Source organism: Camelus bactrianus, chromosome 16 (assembly GCF_048773025.1).
Source record: "Camelus bactrianus isolate YW-2024 breed Bactrian camel chromosome 16, ASM4877302v1, whole genome shotgun sequence".
NCBI lineage: Eukaryota > Metazoa > Chordata > Mammalia > Artiodactyla > Camelidae > Camelus > Camelus bactrianus.
In genome coordinates this window covers 51,527,044-51,546,537 of record NC_133554.1, presented here as the reverse complement: position 1 = coordinate 51,546,537, position 19,494 = coordinate 51,527,044, and the positions used below count along the sequence as shown (strand labels likewise).

Below are 19,494 nucleotides of genomic sequence, written 5' to 3'. Positions count from 1 at the left end.
ATGATGACTGATTATTTTATGCTGGGTGACTACTCACAGCCATCCAGTGAGACAGACATTACCATTATCATGATGAACAAGATGAGAGGATTTTGATAGTTTATCCAAGATCAGACACCTGGTCAAGTGCAGAATCAAATCTAGTCTGCCTGACTCTCGAGGCATAAACATTACTAACACTGTCAAGATAATCTTTGATTGCTTGTGGTGGTAAGACAAAATAAACCGACTGAAAAAAAAGAAGAAAGACAGAAAGACAAGTTCCCACAATACCCCAAGTATGAAGAGAAGAACAAATCACGTGCTCAGGATACAAAGCTAAGTGAAAGTTCACCTCAGGATCATGATCTCAGCAGCGTGAGGAGCAAATCAACATAAACCAGTATTCAGATTCCGTTCATCACCAGCGTGTCTGAACAGTTCAGGAGGAAGAAAGGAAACGTTGACACGAAAGCACACCTGAGGCTAGGTTTACTGATTAGCTAAGAGTCAGGCAAATAGCAGGTTTTCAAAAGGCTCCGTTTGAGAAAAGCATGCATATATACAGACAAAACAATTGGAGGGTATTTCGTATTTGTACTCTGTTGCGATTGGAGGAGATTTGAGGATGAGTAAGACGCAGGGTCCTGAGCTTATGCAGTTCGTATCTTGTCAAGGAAGCAAGGCATCAAACAAATAAGTTATTTGATTGCAGTTGTAACAGATGCTAAAAATGAAAGTACAGAAAGCTAGAATATGAATACAACAGGCTTCTTATTCTCCAATGACTTACACTATAATGCAAAGATAAGAAATTTTGAGGTACATATAGAACACAATTTAGAACATGAAAAATATACAACCAGGGGTTTTGGAAATTCAGGAGCAATTTTTATTAATTAATTTATTTTAAGAGTCCTTATTCTTGGATGAAAATCAGGTAAGAATTCACCAAAGAGCTTCAAAGGATGGAGGAGAAATTTAAAAAAAAAAAATTATTCTCTATCTCCAGGCTGGACATTAATTGGAAATGCATGTTTTGTCTTATTCATCTTTGTTTTTCCTTTGACTGGCATCGTACCAAACACGGAGCAGAGGCTCAGGGTACATCTGATAAACTACTGACACAGAATGTGCTTGAAAAATGTAAGAAGATGCTCTGGATTAAGGTCTGAGATTCAAGGACTAGATGAATGTAACACTGGCATATTCTTCATGATTTACAAAGTTCCTCGGAAAATGTGTAGGAAAGATCATTCATTCATGGGGTGTTCACAGATCGCATGCATGGTCAAACACTATTCACATTTCTCACAGCTTTCACTGGTTGGTACATTGTGGCCCTTCCAGACACGTCTTCATTACTGCTTTCAGAGCAGGATTATCAAACCACAAATAAAAAATAAATGAATTCTCAGTTTCTGAGTTTTAAAGATAGAGTCTTTTTTTTTTTTTTTTTTTTTTTTGAGTTTTTAGCAACCACAAGAGACTAAAGAAATGTATCATTTCTGCCAGGAGGGTGGAGGCTGAATAAAGAGATGAGTGGCTACTAATAAGTTAGTTGTTTCTTTCTGGGGTGATGGAAATGTTCTAAAATTAGACTGTGGTGGTGACTGCACAACTCTGTGAACATAATAAAAACCACTGATCTGATTGCTTAGTCTGATCTTTTATTCATTTATTTGTTCCACGTGTACAGTAAATAAAACACACTTAGGATGCTAAGGATGTCAGTGCTGAAACTCTGTTTGCTTTAATTGAACCAATTTACCTCCTAAACACATAAAATGACTAGAGTTATTTTTTTTTCTCCTTTATTTTCTATGTTAGTGATCAAGAAGTGTCCCCAAATGTCTTTCTGGGACTCCATCAAAGGGTGTATGTATTCAAACCAAACACAGAGTAATGGAACATAAGGGAACATACTTCTTAATAAAAATTAGTAACAGGTTTCATCAGATGACATTAAACATATTCCAAATAGACTCAAGTGCCTGTGGAAGGGGATAAGACCCTGGATGACTAAGGAGCTTGGAACTGTGATTCCGGAAATCATGGCATTCTGAGAGCTGGGAGAGACAAGACCATTAGTGCGTTAAGAGGATTAAAGTGTATGCTTTGATAGGCAAAGCGGTTATGAGCCTGGAACACAGGCGGGAAGGCTGGGCTAATTATACCAAACTGGGAGGTACCAGCACACAGATGGGAATCGAGGCGATCCGACTCAATGGGATGCCAACCAGGTATCGTAAAGTGGTAAGAAGAAGAGGATCGATGTCATCATCTTCAGGGATCCCAACATTTCAGGTGTGAAAAAGAAACAAAGAAGAAACAGCCAGAAGAGCAGTGAAACAGAGATAATGTTGCATCACAGGACTGGGAAAAGCGTGGGCCAACAGAGGATGCGTGACGCCTGTGCGACCAGCTCAGCCAGTGAGAGGAGAGCTGCTGCACCGGACAGCTGTTTGAATTGGCAACACGGACGAGTTTCATGAGTTAAAAGGCCACAAGACTCACTGTTTTTCCTGAGATTTTGTCTTTTTTTTTTTTTAACAATTATTGCCCAGATTGCTGCAAGCCTCTGGTTAATTTTCAGAGTTCTGTAAAAGTTTTTTTTTCTGACAACAGTCATCAGAGTCCTTGTAGTTTTAACAAAGGGGAGGATTTCTGAAGGTTCTCACTCTACTTTTTCACCGAGGCCTCTCCCATGTTTAGTCTTGCGATCTTGAGCTATTTATCCATTTTTAGACTCCTGCATTTAATCTGCAATCTGCAACTGTAATCAGGGCAATGTTTTTTGCATCAGCCCCTTTTCCTGTCTTATTTATAGCTCTCATTACTTCTGTTATTTATTACTTAGCCCAGTGGTGACCAAAGAATGGTGCACATACCTCAGGAGATGCTGCGAATCATCTCGGGGGCACAGAAAGAGGACGACTTTCTCTAAAATGTGTTTCTTTTCATTTCTACACATTTGTGTGTTTTATAGTGTCCCTTATATATATAAGCAATTATATGTATGTAGGTGTTATGTATATATGTACATAAATTAAGAATACACAAATATACTTGATTGGGGGTCTGTGATGTATACTCATTTTTTAAATCTGATCATGAGTCTGACAGCAAAGAAGTTTGGTGATGGTAGCTTGGACTATCAGGCCAGCGCCTCTGTGGTCTGATGCAATCAGTCTCTCCCCTTTCATCTATTCAATACCCCGTATGAACCATGTTTTAAAGGCACAGATCCATGTTGTCTCAAGAATATCAGATGTATGATGCACTTCCCGTGCTGATGGGAACTCTGACGTGGCTCCTGCTTCTAGCCACACTGTACCACTCGTCACTCACCAAACATCTTGCCACTTTTGCTACACTTCTTTTCTACAACTGCAATGATTGCATTCCCCGATTCCAGATAACTAACAGCCTACCCAATGCTCAAAGCACAGCTCAGAGTCAGCTCTCTCTCACAAGACATTTCAGATCGGCGCAGCAGAATAAATGTACCTCTACTGTCTAGTTCTATGATAATCAACTTTATTTTCTTGAAAACACACAGTTTCTTTATAATTTTTGAATACTTTAAATACGATTCTTTTGTATTTATCTTCTATCATCAGCCTAGTGATTAGAAAACATTGTTTAAATGTATAGCTGTATGTATCGACCTTTTTCTGTTCAACATTTTCTACTTCAACCTAGACATTATATGTAAAACCAATCCAGATTTTTGTTTAAAGAATCTGCCACAGCTAGCTTTCTTTTAGTTAAAAAAAAGAGAAAGAAAAAAATCTAGCTGTTGACCAAAGTACATGGACTGAACAGTGAAGTAAATTTGTGAGAATCCTGCTATGGCAGAAATGATGAAAATAAAACCTCACTTACAAATGACACGTATAACTGTCATTTTGAAGTTGCTCTACTACACTGCAGTGTTAGGCCGTACTTAATCTTCAGGGAAAAACAGAATATCTCACTTTGTGCAATGTGGTATTGTCTTTATTATTTGGCAGAGCTGAGGTTCACAGAACGACCTGGAGGTGTCCCTGTAAAATTGCTCTGGCATTATTTCAATAACTTTAAAAATTATCACTTGTCATGATGTAACTTTTGCTCCTTCAGAATCTTAGCTGTTATGCCAACCAGACTGTTACCTTTGGTGTTCTCTGCAAGACACTATGAAACAACGACGTGATTAATGAATTCAAAACAGTATGGGAAACACTGAGGTACTCTTGGGTTGCAATCTCTTTGTGTGAGTAGAAATGTACAGAGATCATCCCATTTTAATATTTCAACATCTGGTTGGTTATCTGTGTAAACTAAGATAAACTGGTGCAGTGAGGGAATAAAATTAGTGTGCTAAAACCATCATCGGGTGATGTCACCCTAAAAACTGAATTCTCTTTATAGAGTTTGAAAGGTAATTAAAAGGTTATTTTTTTTTTGAGGCTTTAGTAACATTTAATCTAATGTGAAGCCAATGTGCCCCAGGTCACAGGCAGGCCAGCCCAGAATGAAGTCACAGAAAAGAAAGTGAAGATGGAGATGAAGATTAAGTTAATTAGGATTTCTTAAGATAATATTTAATTTCATGAAGGATTTTAAGGCTATAAAGTTGTTTCCTCACATCACAAGCGACATCAAACATGCACATTTTCAGATTCTGCACAGGCACTCTTGGCCAACAGAATCTTAAGGAATTCACAACCTCCAAAAGATGGAATTAATATCAGTTATCCTAAGAGTCTCCAGAATATTACTGGCATGCAAATGGATTTGATTAATAATGAACCGCCAGGTGGAGTTTCTGTAAGCATACACCCCAATGATTTTTGAAAGATCCCTCTTCTTGATCTCATTTTGCCTGGAAACTGCAATTTGCTGCTGACTCACACACGATAAGAAACTAATACCTAAAGCAGGGAGGGAAAGATGTGTGTGTCTTGGTGTGTGGGCGTGTGAGAACACTGAGGACGAAAAACAAGGATTAGGGAACGAATCTCTGAAAGGCCACAAGTGCACATAAAATTAGGATTTATTTATAACTCTGAAATATGGAAAAGGAAGAGTCCTTGGGAATGAAAGGTTTGGGATGTCGGCAGCTCACTGCTTGGGAGTTGGGGATTTTCACACAAGGCAGTTATACATGTTTTGAAAGGCAAAGTTACATCTTTAAAGGGCAAGGGTGAATGACAGTAATGCTTCTAGCAGGAAAGGAACTGGTACGTACATGTCAAACATTCTTGTGAAACTCTTTCAGAATTTATTATTGTTCCATTTTTACAACCGGTAAAACTGAGACAGGTTAGGCTCTCTGCCTGTAACACAGCTATGCATGGCAGTAATGAATTTAAACCTCAGTTAATCAACGTCCAAGCTTAGGCCCTGGACTATCTCCCTTCCACCCTTGAATTTAAGACGAGGCCAGAATTTCAGACTGCAGTATGTTTGGGTGGCTGCCTTTTCACCCTCTGTGAACTTGCTGCTTTTCTAAGGGGAGAGGCTGCAGTGCATACTGATTGCCTTTAGGTGTAAGAGTGAATCACTCACTACTTCTCTATTTTTCCCTCCAGAACCACGCTCCCTCCTTCTCCACCCTGCCCTGCACCTTGGGAGGCTCGTCCTCCAAGGATGCATCGCTCAAACTCCCTTGCCTTCTGGCTTCTGAACTGGTTGGCCAGGAAGAGAATAAGACCTGAATAACCTGAGCATTCCTTCCCTGCACCACCCGAACACCGGCGCCGACAATGATGCTCCCTACACTGATTCCTGTGGGGAGCCTGTCCTCTACTCCCTCCACTTTCACTCCATCCTGCCAAACTCTTTGCTCACCCTGTGCTCCTCCAGGCCTTGAAGTGGTAAACCTCCCAGTGAGGTGAGTTCCTGGAAGCCGCCACGTCTCTAATTGGTTTCCTTATCCCTGCCGGCATGTCTGTAAATAGTCCATTCATGAAATCCTCCTCAAAACCTCCATTGTGTGCATCTGTTCATTCCTTTTGGAATCCTGAATAATATGTGAACTATAAGATCAAAACTCCCTAAACATAAAGGCCCTTCTTTTAGTCATTGACCAGATAGTAGGATAAACAGATTCCAAAAGATGCTCAGAGTGGGAGGGTTATGCTCAGTGGTAGAGCGTGTGCTTAGCATGCACAAGGTTCTGGGTTCAATCCCCAGTACCTCCATTAAAAAACCAAGTAATAATTTTAAAAATCATAAAATATGCTCAGAATTCCCTTTCTCTATTCTTGTTTTATAGCAAGAAAATGTACATTAATTATCCTCTGAATGCTTCCAGTTACTATCTGCTTCTCTGACAATACGTCAATACCTATCCACTGGCAAGTTCTTCCATGAAATTTGAGTATACACAAACCTACCACTGTAAACCTCTTATTCATCAAAAATAATTTTAGAAAAGTATATGAAAGACATTTGAAGGGTCTGCCCTCTTTGTCTCATGGGCAATCTCACACTGACCCTTCGGAACTCGGTCAGTATGTGGTTTACATGAGGAGGGCACATCACAATTCCCATCTGCCTTCAAATTTCAGGAGCAGGGAAACTTTGGAGCACTGTCTCCTTGAAACACTTTTCTCCTTTGTTTTTTTAATTATACCACACTCTCTCGTTTTTTTAAACCTCATTGACCGTTCATTTCCATTGATTTCTTGGTTACCATCTTGCAACTATTCCTTAAATATTGATATATCTCAGGTCCTTGGCTGTGAAAATTCCCAGCCACCCAGCAAGGGTAAAGGGTGCTCTTTGCATATCCATTCTGGTCCTCGCACGTGGGCTCCAGGCCCATTATCCCAAATTATTGGACTTATCTCTGTTTTAAATAATTTAATTTGTTTAAAACTGAACTCATGTTCTTTCTTCTCCCACCACCTAACAGAAAAAAGAAGAGAGAAAAGGAAAACAGTAACAATGCCAGCTACAAAACACTGAGATCTTTTGCGACACTGAGGACGTGGGATTTTTAGCTTGCCGGAGATGCATCATCCAGCCTATGCAAGGAGGAGTAAGGAGTGACATCACCACATTTGCGCTTTGGAGAGATTACCTTGATTGTTGATTTGATAATGATTGTGACGAGGACATGACTCTTTGCCAGGAGGACACCTGAAATGTTTTTACGGTATTTTACTAAAAAGGTAAAGAAAGAGAGTCATAAAAGGGACAGAGAGAAGGGTCTGAATTTAAGAACTATTTCTAAGATAAATCAATAGGTCTTGACAAGTGACTGGATTTAAGCACTAAAGAAGAGAGAAGCAAGTGTAGGGACTGTCAGGTTGCCATCTCCCACCACCTAGGGTGATGATGGTGCTACCAAGAGCACCAAGTCCAGACGCAGAATACAAAACAAACAAGAGTGAAGGGAGAAGCTGTTTCTCTTTCTCTTTCTTCTTTGCTTCCTTCCTTTCATCCATCCCTCCTTCCTTCCTTCTCTCCTCTCTTTTTTCCTTCTAAAGTTTAAGATGTCTGTAGGAGATGCGAAGCAAGTAACTAAGGTTTGCTGATGGCAAATGAGAGAAAAGAAGATCCGAGCTTCAGAAACAGATGCAGGAGTGACGGGTGTGCAGAGGGTGGCTGCAGTCATGCCTTGATTTGCTCACAGTGAGAAACTGTGCCGAGTGTGAAGAGGACCAGGGACTGGAGACAGACCCCTGAGGGACACAAGGCGTGACAGGTTTAGGAGGAGGGAGCTGAGAAAGAGACTCGGCTGCAGATAAGCGCATCAGTTTGGTCCAAGTCCTAGGCATAACTACGGTAAGAACAAGGGACAGACCCTGAATCTGGATTTGCACCCAAGGTCTCCTTCCACTGAACACTGGTTTACCTCACTCTGTTAAAAGTTAAATTACAGTGTAGGCAATTTCAGAAATTCCAGCTGTATCTACACTACCATTTTAATCATATATATTAAATATCCAGGGATAATTTAATAGTTTTCACTTTGCAACAAACTACCCTGAAACTTAGCCACTTAAAAAACGTATTGTTTATTAATTTCCATAAATCTGTGGATCAGATGAGTAGTTCTTCAAGTCCGGGCGAGTTTGGCTGGGCTTGGTTTGGATGGCCTCACCAGCACTCTGTGGTTAGCATGGGGCCAGGTGAGGGGATGTGGTGACTGGGACGCGTCTGATCCTCCAGGACGATGGCCAAGATTTGGTCACAGGGTTTCCAGGTCCCAAGATGCAAGCACTTTTCAAGTCTCCATCAAATTTGTCATTGTTTCATTGGCTAAATCGAGAGTCACTGTAAGAGGGACCAAGCCAAGGTTGTAGCCTGGGAGGACCAATTATTTTGGCCAGTTTCACCAACAATCCACCACAGATACCCAGATTTGTAATCACTGCCCATCATGAAAAAACAAGTCATCTGCAATTTTCTCTGAGGTTCTGACTACAGGTTCGGTCTCTTACTTAGATGCTGTGAAAATTCCCTAATAAGTACAATGCTCTTAGAAGTCTCAGATGAAAGGTGAGGTATTTATTTATTATCTTTTCCTTAACTCTAATTAATAGCATACTTTATCAATGTAGAAATATTAGACTTGGAATCTGAAACCTTTTCACAACAGGAAAAGATATTTTTCTTTCCTTTTTTTTTTTTCAAGAAAAATATTCTAAACTGTTAAGAATGTACTCTGAAGAGAAATTTTCAGCACTTCAAAAATTCATAGCAAGTTTAGGAAATTTGTAATCAGTCTCTGTAGTCCTCTAAGAGGCCCAAGTTGGTTTAACATTTCATCAACCTAAAAAGAAAAATTCTTCCTGAAACATCTAATTCAGAATGCCTGGACTGGGGGCCGGCAGAACAGAATGTCTCCAGTATAAAAATCCTCTATATTTTATTTTCCTTACAAGTGGTGGCAAACATCTTGAAAACAAATATCTTTCAAAGAAATCTGGTAAAACAAAAAGTATTTTGTTTCAGATGCATGGAATAAATCTTGTAGATTCTAAGTGGTTTCCTGAACAAGAAGAGTGTAGAACATGCCAAAGATGGTTTTTCTAGGCAGTTCCTTCAAGAGCAGAATTTCAAACACTTGACAGGTTTTTGTTTTGTTTTAATTTTTAAACTACTAGCTCAGATATTATGTATGGGAGATTTTTTTTCCTCAGAGCCATTTTAAGGTATATTGAGAATGTATTGTGTTGGCATTACTAGCTCATTCTGATATGTATGTATATTTATAACACTTGCAGATATATAATTTAATATATAACCTACATAATGTAGATATATAACCTATGGATAGACATTCCCAAGATGAGAAGATTGATAAGAACTAGATGAACTCACAGATTCTACACACTAAATTTAAAAAATATTTCTTGGATTTCGACATTTATAATTATGGCCTAAATTTCTATATGCAGTATATCATAATTACAGTTAATAAGCATGATATAAAATATATGAAAATTAAACAGTATACCTGCCAACTTTTCTTTCTTAAAACAGAAAGTTAGTTGTGTAAGTTAAATTGAGTATAATTAAATGCACCCCATAATTTCACTTGAATTTAGCGTATGGGCACTGAGAATTCAGCTTTGTCATCAGGTCATTTGAGGTGAGGAAGCCCAGAACGTTTTTCGGTGTATTCCAGGATTTCTCAGTCTCGACTCGATTAATATATGAGGCCAGATTATTCGCTGTTGTGAGGTCTGTCCTGTGCTGTGCAGGGTAGTGAGCAGTATCTCTGGATTTTACCCACTAGATGCCAGTGGCACCCTCCCTCTCTCCCCTGCTGGGATAACCAACACCGTCCCCAGGCACTGCCAGGTATCCCCTGAAAGGCTAGCCAGCCCTCAGTTGAGAACTGAGGGTTACTGTATCCTTTTCTCTCTCCTGTGACAATTTGTGACAGATGTCAAACTTTTCCACCCCAATCCAAACAGTGGCCTGTAACATCAGAATGATAAGCTTAGAATTTCAGGTGTGATGAATAAAATACATCATTTATTGCATATGCATTCTATGGCAGGGGCTTTGCTGACACTTATTATATTATTCAATAATTAGACTTTTCCCACCCCATTTTACAAGAGAATAAGTGACGTCTCAGCCAAGGTTGATAATTAGCCTCAGATCATACAGCCAGTAAACTGATGTCTGAATTCAGTTCCTTCTGACTCTGAAATCCATGGTCTTCCAACTACGCTGGCTGAAAAAATGGGAATTGAGGGGACACGGATACAGCTGGTTATTTTCCTTTACTCCCTTCCAAATCTATCAAAATCTTAGAGTAAGTTAGATTCTGCTACCTCTGCTGAGTACTCGAGTCAAAACTGACCAGCTGCACTTCTTAGCAGCTGTGTGAGCGGAGACGTACCACTTAAACGAGACTACCTGCAAAGTCTCTAAGATCTTGAAACAGGTCAGAGACATTATTTATGCTGTAAAACAAAAGTTCATGGCGACCCCTTGACATGTAAGTAGATATCTATTTTGACAGTCCAATAGCAGAGTTCAGTTATGGAGAGTAAAAGACATTTTTAATATAAAAAAAAAACCCACAAACAACATCCAAATCCAAACTAAATATGGGTGGGAAATTTCAAAATGATCATCAAACTCTCCAAAAGGGCTATCCTTAATTTTGCAAAAATATTTGCAGTGTAAATTTTTGGTCAGCTGGAGACTGACTGCATTTTTCCAAAAAGCCAAAAAATCATAACCATTGGAGTATTTTTAATGTCTATGATAACAACGTAGTGGTTCAGGAACTAAACCTTTATAATTATAAGTTCCAAGGAGAGTGGTTTGTTTTAATTCAAAAAAAAAGTTATTACAGTTGAGTATTATGTGATTTTTTCCCAAATATCAACCATCTATCTATCTACAAAAAGGGAAAAAAAGAAACAGGAAATAAATCTCTTTGCAACTTTTGTTTCATACTAATATATTTTCTGTTTTTAAAATCATGACCATGCTACTGTGTTGTAGAGAGGAGTGGTGCTACTGGAGATACTAAAGTAATTAATTTAATATGCTACCTAAATTGGTGTGTACAGTCAAAGACAATCTTTATTAATCAAATAATTTGGAAAAAGAATATTAATCAGAATTGCCTGAGTTAGAACAGCAATTCCCACCTTACCAGAGAATACTGAAATCCACATTTCTAATTTAACCCAAGTATTACACAAGAAACCCCTCCCTTCCATGAAAATTCTAGTCCTTATCTCTTCTAATGGTTTATTCCACAAATTTGTTATTGACCGAGCACAGCTGAAAGACATTAGGTTTGAGGATAGATCAGGAAGCTCAAAATAAAATTAACTGATCAGAAAGGTGAGTCTGGTGACAGATAAATCTCACTGATCTGGTATGGAATATAGACAGCTTTGCAACTTAACGCTAGAAACATTTTACTTACACTTGAAAGTGTAAAATAGCCTGCCACCACTATAAAATGCTTACTAAGGAGATATTTAAAAGTTAAAAACAAAATTCCTGGCACTGTTTTCATTTATCAACCCATTAGGTGGAGAGCAAGAACATCCCGATATTCCATAATTATCCATACGATTCCGTAAGAATTCCGTAATTTCTCCACACTCCTCAGAGTGAGTAGTGGATGTGCTTTAGCTAGCATCCTTTTGGCTTTGTTGTAAAGGCATTCATATAAGCCATGGGATGTGTTTGTTAGTTCTGAACATACAACACAAAACACTGGCTTGTTTGAAATTCTGTTGTGATCGTCCAACCAGTACCACTTAGAAACATGTTTGACTTTAAAGGCAAAAAACCCCCCCCAAAACTGAATTGAATATAAAAGATGGGTTTGAAGCCAAATCATCAAGAATAAATGGGAGGAAGTCATTTGAGGGCTATATGGAAACTTATAAACAATGTGCATGTGTACAGTCCTCGGGTTTAAATAAAATAATAAACAGATGTTGGTAAAACATTTCTTGATCTTGGGTTGGCATTCAACAGAAAGATAAAAGGGAAGAAACAAACAATAACAAAAAAAAGACTACTAAGAATTGAACAATGCAATCTTTAGTCTAACACGGGGCCAGGCTAAAAAGAACACTGTGCAGCCTATTCTAAGTTCCCACTAAACACTTAAGAAAACAGTCCAACCAACAACAACAGAAAAGTAAGTAAAAATGCTTACCATTAAAAATTAAGACTGACAGCAGGACCATTATAAGGATCTACAAGAAATTTCCCTGAGATTTCCATTCTGTGTTGCTTACGTGGAGAATTACAAACAAGTCTAATGAAATAGGGCAAATCCACAGACTTGAAAAGAGGGGACAGACTCTTTTTTTCCTCTACACTCATCTCCTTTTGGTTCAGGTATCTTTAATTCATGACCAAAGAATTACATTAACAGTCTTTATAACATTTTATGTGGAGATGCCATCATTGCTAAAGAGTTTACTTCAAATGAAAATATTGGAGAGAAAGTTTTTAGATTTGTTATTAACATTTGAAGTAGAAAGCTAAGTGTTTTGCAAGTATTTGCAAAGTAGAGAATATACATATATATACATGTACAGGTGTACAGATGTATGCATATGTAAGTATAAATGTCATTATGGTAGCTGGCTGCCAAGTATTTGTTGCAGGTCTACAGACACATTTACCTGAGTATACCCAGCGTGGTCCTCAGTTCTGCCTGACCTAAGAGTGCTTAGTTAAAAGATGGTGGATGAAAATAAAATTAAAGATAATAATCTATCCTGAATTGGACCACCGCCAATGGAGGCTGCATTGTATTTTAAAAAAATCCCGAAGTTTTTTTTCTACATCTGTGAGTCTGTTTTGTAAATAAGTTCATTTGTGTCCCTTTATTTTTTAGATTCCACGTATGAGTAATATCATACAGTAATTTTTATTTCTCCTTCTGGCTTACTTCACTCAGAATGATGATCTCCAGGTCCATTTATGTTGCTGCAAATGGCATTATTTTACTCTTTTCCATCACTGAGTAGTATTTCATTGTATATATACATAAAATAAACAACAAATTTCTACTGTATAGCACAAGGAACTATATTCAATACCTTGCAATAGCCTATAATGAAAAATATGAAAGGAATATATATAGATATGCATAACTGAATCACTATGTTGTACATTAGAAATTAATATTGTAAACAATATTGTATACTTCATTTAAAGAAAGAAAGAAAGATAGAAAGTTGAAAGAGAAATGAAGATGAAAGATAGAAGGAAAGAGGAAGGAAGGAAGGAAGGAAGGAAGGAAGGAAGGAAGGAAGGAAGGAAGAAAGAAAGAAAGAAAGAAAGAAAGAAAGAAAGAAAGAAAGAAAGAAAGAAAGGAAGGAAGGAAGGAAGAAAGGGAGAAAGAAATCAGTCATTGGTAAATTAAAAAAAAAAAAAAGGTCCATAGACCAGTTTCAAGACAATCTCATACATACTTGTCTCCTCTCCCTGCCGGGTGAGCAAGAAAATCACCACTTGCAGCAAAATGAGAGTCATCAGAGAACACTCCCAGAAAGAAGTTTGAACACTCCCAACACCTACCCCTTTTTCCCTCCATAAAACCATCATCATCATCATCATCATCATCATCATCATCATCAAATGAAAGTAACAAAGTAAAGAAAAAGGAACTCAGGTGTTCCACTGGAGCTGTCAGCATGAAGGAGCTAGACAAGAAAGAATCCAGATAAGAAAGGGAAGAGAAACAACATCAAGATGACCACACTGCACACAAGCCCATATATAAACCACCGCCTCTCATAGGAAGATATTTCACAGGAAGCACAAAAGTTTTTCTGAAAAGTTACTTTTAAGTTTTACCCACTCAAACAAACTCTCAAAACACAAATCTTTGCTCTTGGCTGTAGCCAACTACTTTGAAAGCACATCCATTTTAACCAGTGCCCCTGAACAGTGAGTGTGGTGCTTGGAACTCAAAATCTCCGTGGACTAGCAAACATAGTCCCCGCTCTTAACTCACATGTCTCTCCCAGCTCCGTACTTTTCCTGCACAGAATATTTTCTTCTAGCACAAGTACTACCATTTCAGGTGAGAGGCAACCTTATCTTCTCTGCTTGGCTACAATGGACTGCATACACCTGGCCTTGCAACTCTCTTGAGTAGAGGGGTTAGCACCTGTCTGAACCTGGATCTATTTTATATGAGTTTTGTTTCAGAAAATCATGTCATTATGGTACCTATGGATGAGATTAGACTCTCTTCTAAGGTAAACAACATCTTACTGATATAACTGTAATTATGATTTTTGGAAGTCTACTCTAAAATACAGTGTAGGGAATGGATTGATGATGAGTTAGATTTGAAGTGCAGTTGAAACAGGTGAGAAACGTTCATTGATCAGATAAATGTGCTGCCAGTGAAAAAGGAGAAAAGCAGGAAAAATCTATTCATATTTAAGAAATAACATTCTCAGTACTTAGTCTGTGAGAAAAGGCTGAGTTAAAGATTAAGGCATAGATTAGAGAGCTAGGGAACACAAGAAGTGAAACAAATTTGGGGGAGAATAAAACAAATTCGGTGTCGGACATGATAATTTGGAGAAACATGAGAAATATTGAAGCAAAAATGTCTACAAGTCAGTAACAATTTTCTTTTGCAGTTCATTGGCAATGATTTCCTTTTTTTTTATGCATAACTGAAAAAAAAAAACCTTATAAATTATGGTTGAGTTTCTGCATAAACTGAGAAATACGTATGTCAATGCAAGTTCTATACTCCAAGCCACTGTTACATGTAAAGCTCAGATCAGTAACTAAAAAGGCTATTAAATGATACCAACATTAAGTTATAAGATCCTGATCTGCCCATTTTTCAGGCTGTATCACAGAATAACATTTAAAATAAGCAGAGATTTCAAAAGAACCATTGAGAGTGCCCTAGTAGAAAATTGTGCTTTTTCTGATAACTTCAAGAATCAAAACTCTTGCATCCAAATAATAAATAATACATAATCTCCCAAAATTATGATAACTGGTACATCAATAATGTACATTCACTCACTACACATATGTCCTAAAAATTTTAGGGGATCACTGCAAACCCAGAACTCACTACTGGCCACAGGGAAAAAAAATGTTCATTCTACTTTTTTTCTTTTTAACTTCTTTGTGTTTGGTCATGAAAGTCATGGTAGAAAGTCTGAAAATCATTTTTTTAAAGTATAAAAAATGGCAAACTAACAAATATCTCCATAATCCCAACACTCAGAGGCAACTCCAGAATTTTATTTTTCTGATGATTCATTTAAAATGTGTATACTGGCCATAGATATAATTGGCGGCTTCTAATTTTTAGCCTAATATTAAGACAAACATTTTCCCACTTCACTTATGTATTTATCTGAACATCATGCCTGTGGCTGTATAATAACCACCACGTGGTTGCACTGTAATTTTCTTAACCATTCTCCTAATATTATCCAGGTAGACCCAAAGATATTTTTCCACATTTATTAAGCATTAGAACCAATAGTACTCATCAGATCCAGCAAATCCACTTCTGGATATACCCCCAAAGGAAATGAAAACAGGACATGGAAGAGAGACATGCACTCCCACGTTTATTGCAGCATTATTTACAGTAGCCAAGATATGGAAACAACCTAAGTGCCCATCAAAAGATGAATGGATAAAGATGGATAAAGAAGATGTGGTGTGTATATGTGTATATATATATATATGTATGTATATATTTCATTATATATTATAGATACATATATACAATTCGGCCATGAGAAAGAAGGAATACTGTCACTTGTGACAACTTGGATGGACCTTGACATAGTATGCTAAGTGGTCAGTCAGACAGAGAAAGACAGAGACTGCATGTTAGCACTTCCATGTGGAATCTAAAAAAGCCATACAAAAAAATAAATAAATAAAAAAAATAAAAAAAAATAAAAAAGCCTTACAGAGCAAACCGATGGTTACCAAGTGCTGAGGGGCGGGGGAACAGGAGACATATTGTTTAAGGACACAAACTTGCAACTAGTAGACAAGTAAGTCTCTGCACAGCAGAGAGCGTATAGACAACAGTCTTGTATTATAATCATCAAACCTGCTGAGAGACTAGCTCTCAATTATTCCCACCACAAAAGAAATGATAATTCCACAACACAAGAGAGGTGCCATCACCACCACGATGGCAACCAGACTACAATATATCAGTGCATCAAATAAGTATGTTGTGCACCTGAAATTTACACAATGTTATACATCAAATTTTCAATTAAAAAAATACTATTCATCATGGCGTACTCAGGAGAGTTCTTAGAAGGAAAATTCTGGATCCAAGGGTCTGAACATTTTCAAAGCTTGGAAAACATCCTGCGTATCTGCTTCCTACTTATGTTTCTTTCTCTCTCTTCTCTCTGGAATTCCTAGGTTTCCTTTGGGGCAGTTGAGGAGAGGAAAGTATAGCTTTGCATCAGGGCGGTTTCCTTCCTGATTTAATTATTCACTGGGTTATCTGTCTCTTCACTGATGTTCCCTTCTCATCCTAACTCATCTTTACCCCAACACGACCTGTTTTGTCTTTCCTTCCTGAAAAGTATGCAACTCTTATACCAATTTCCTGTCATTTAGTTAGAACGTTCAGCGTTTCACAGCATATAAAACGATTTTCTATGTGATCCAGTTTAAGCCTCCTAGACATGCTTTGCAAGATTAAGATGCTATTACTCTCACTGTCACAAGGACAAGAGGAGAGACAGGATACATTTCTTGCTTCTGGTTCTACAACCAACACATAACACAGTGAGAACTTGGATCCTGGCCTTCTGCTTCCCATTCTAGGGCTTTTTCTATTACTCTGGGACTGTGAGATACAGCAAGTCATGGGGAATCATACTATTTACCTTCCGTAATAAAATGCAGCAACAGTGGTCCTCACTTTCAAAAGGGAGAGCGACATTACATCAGATGTAACTTCAATGCAATAAAAATCGCTTGCCTGGCAAGGTGGTAGCGATGTGGTAATCTTTTTGCAGTGTCTTTCTATTTCTAAAAGCTAAACTACATTGGCTTTTTCTTAGCACTGTGTTTCTGATTCCTGAGGAAAACTTAAAACCAAAATCATGTTTTTTCATCAAGTGCTCCTTTCTTTAGGTTTTAGAGATTTTCTTTTGAATTATGAAAAGGAAATCTTTCTAACTTAAGTATAAACAAAACCTGCTTTTGTCACCAGCACCCCGTAGAAACCAAAGATGAACATTAAATTACTCTGAGCACATGGCTACTTGCCAGTAATTATTCAATATGAGATGTAACCAAGTTTATCTAGAATACGAGAACCATGTATATACACAGCTCAAGGGAAAGACATGGTTAAAGTAATTATCTGGCATATTCCCACTGTGCAGACAGTCAGTCTGGCTCATTTGGACTAAAGAATAATAACCCAGCATATTCTTTTGGCCAAAAGGAGTTATTTGGCAAGTCACCTAAATGTGCCTCAACAGATGAACATTAAATCTACAAGACGCCAAAAGAGAAAGAAAACATGACTTCCCTGGGGTATCAGAAAGCCTGCAGACAGGAGGGCATAAGGGGAACTCTGGAAGAGAATGGGCTGGGATTAAGACACTTGCCTTTAAATTCTGGGACCCTTTTAGGGGCTTGTGAATTAAGATTCTAGAATCTCTTCATCTGGCCTCTCTGATGGCTTCATTTATTCTTTGCATGGAACTTTTGTCTTTTCTTAGATGTCTTTTTTTTTCTGGGATATAAAGATTAGTCTTCTCTATATAATCTGAGTGCTATGGTTTCTTTGGTGTTTAATCCAAAGCATTAGAAAATCTCACCTTGAAATTTTCTTTTGTTATGAGTATGCTGATTGAGAAGCACCAATGCTTGTTTCCTTCTTAAGCATGATATAGATCTTAATACCTCGTGCAGATCATCAGTGCCCTTCTTTGTTTTCCCTTTTGTCCAGTTTTCTTATGGGGGATTCTGAAATGAAGCAACATTGACCGATCACCACACTGAGGTTCTCTTTATGGAGAATGGCCTTATTCATTCTAAACATCAGATTTTTCACATCTAATCCAAAACCAGAAATGACATAAACAGTATTTCTGAATAATTCAATTAGATTTTTCTTTTGCTTTTTATTCTGGCATAGCAGATTGATCCAGGGAACAGACTGTGGGGGCAATTTGCCCAGGTTCAAATCTTCCCTTCACTGCTTACTAGCTGTATGATCTTACTTACCTGTCTTGGCTTTCGTTTCCTCATTTTCAAGAGTGGTTATAAGCCTCTAATGTACAGGAACCCTATGAGGACTAATAGGTTGATGCATACAGAGCTTAGCCTTGACCCTGATGCATGGAGACCTGTAAATATGCGTTAACTGCTAGAGACTAGCACACCGTGATCAAGTATGCACACCCGCTAGACTCAGATTTACTGCCGGATCTTAGGCAAATCACTTACTTAACCAACATGTAGTACTGAGCTCATAAGCAGTAAGATCCTGGGATTGGCTACTTTTCATTGGATTTGGTCTAGGGAGTCCCAGAAAGAAACAGAAAAAATAAAATAAAAGAATTTTAAAAAGAGGGAAGCGTACCGTCAGAAAACAGCTGCCTTCCAGCAGGACCTCGAAGCCAAGGACCAGGCCACGATCTCAGGGAGTCGGCATGCCATGGCCCAGTCGTCCCCGGACGTTGAAAGAGAACAAGAGAGAAGGACTCGTTACCGAGAAGCCCTCATCGCGCAGGGGGCGCAGGATGGTAGAAGCAAAGAAGCTTCTGGAACAGGAACGGGCAAGGGTCCTTCAGGAGAAGACGTACCCCTTGAGGAGCCGCCCGGACAAGGAGGAAGACGGGCAGCGGAGAGCCAGGCTCCTGCTGCGAAAGGTGGGAGACAGCATCGCAGAGAGGCAGAGCCTCTCCCGCAGCCTCCGCTCCCGCGCGGCCGGCGTCTGCAGATGCAGGAGAGCCGGCTGGTCCAGCACCCAGGCCCCAGGGCCCCCGCGGACCTAGAGGTGTCGGCTGGCCTGAGCGGCATATTTAAGCTCGACACGCACCGTGGTGACGTCTGGAACACCAACCGGGGCCCCCACATGAGAGGCTCACGGGGCTGTATCTCAAACACTGGGAACTAGCTGGGGAGCTGAGGACGTTCAAGGTAGAGCCACAGTGGGAAAGCGGCCCGGCGGGCAGCGACCCGGGGTCAGAGCGCTGTGCATGCTGGGGACGCCGGCGGGGTCACGGGTCCTCCCGCCCGCCGCTGCCCGCGCTGGGGCCGCGCATGCGCACAGCCGCCGCTCCGCGCAGCTGGCCTTCCACTCCCGCCTCGCCCTGACCCGGCAGCGGGGCCTCGGGGACAGGGGTCCCTCCTCCGTCCCTCTCAGCAGGTAAGGACACGGTTTCTCGGAAGCATTTTTTAAGCTGTCAGTATTTTACCTAAAGGAACGGTATCACCTCCTGTCTTAGCTTTAAGGTAAAATTGTTAGCCATGACCTATCATTAAAACGCCTGCAGTTGAGAAGCAAAAAAAATTTTAACA

The 19,494-nt window shown here is 39.1% G+C and overlaps 1 pseudogene; it reads left to right on the top strand.

The window, feature by feature from the left end:
- Positions 1 to 2,115: 2,115 nt before the first annotated feature.
- On the top strand, positions 2,116 to 19,290 carry LOC105063961 (coiled-coil domain-containing protein 127-like; annotated as a pseudogene).
- The last annotated feature ends 204 nt before the right edge of the window (positions 19,291 to 19,494 follow it).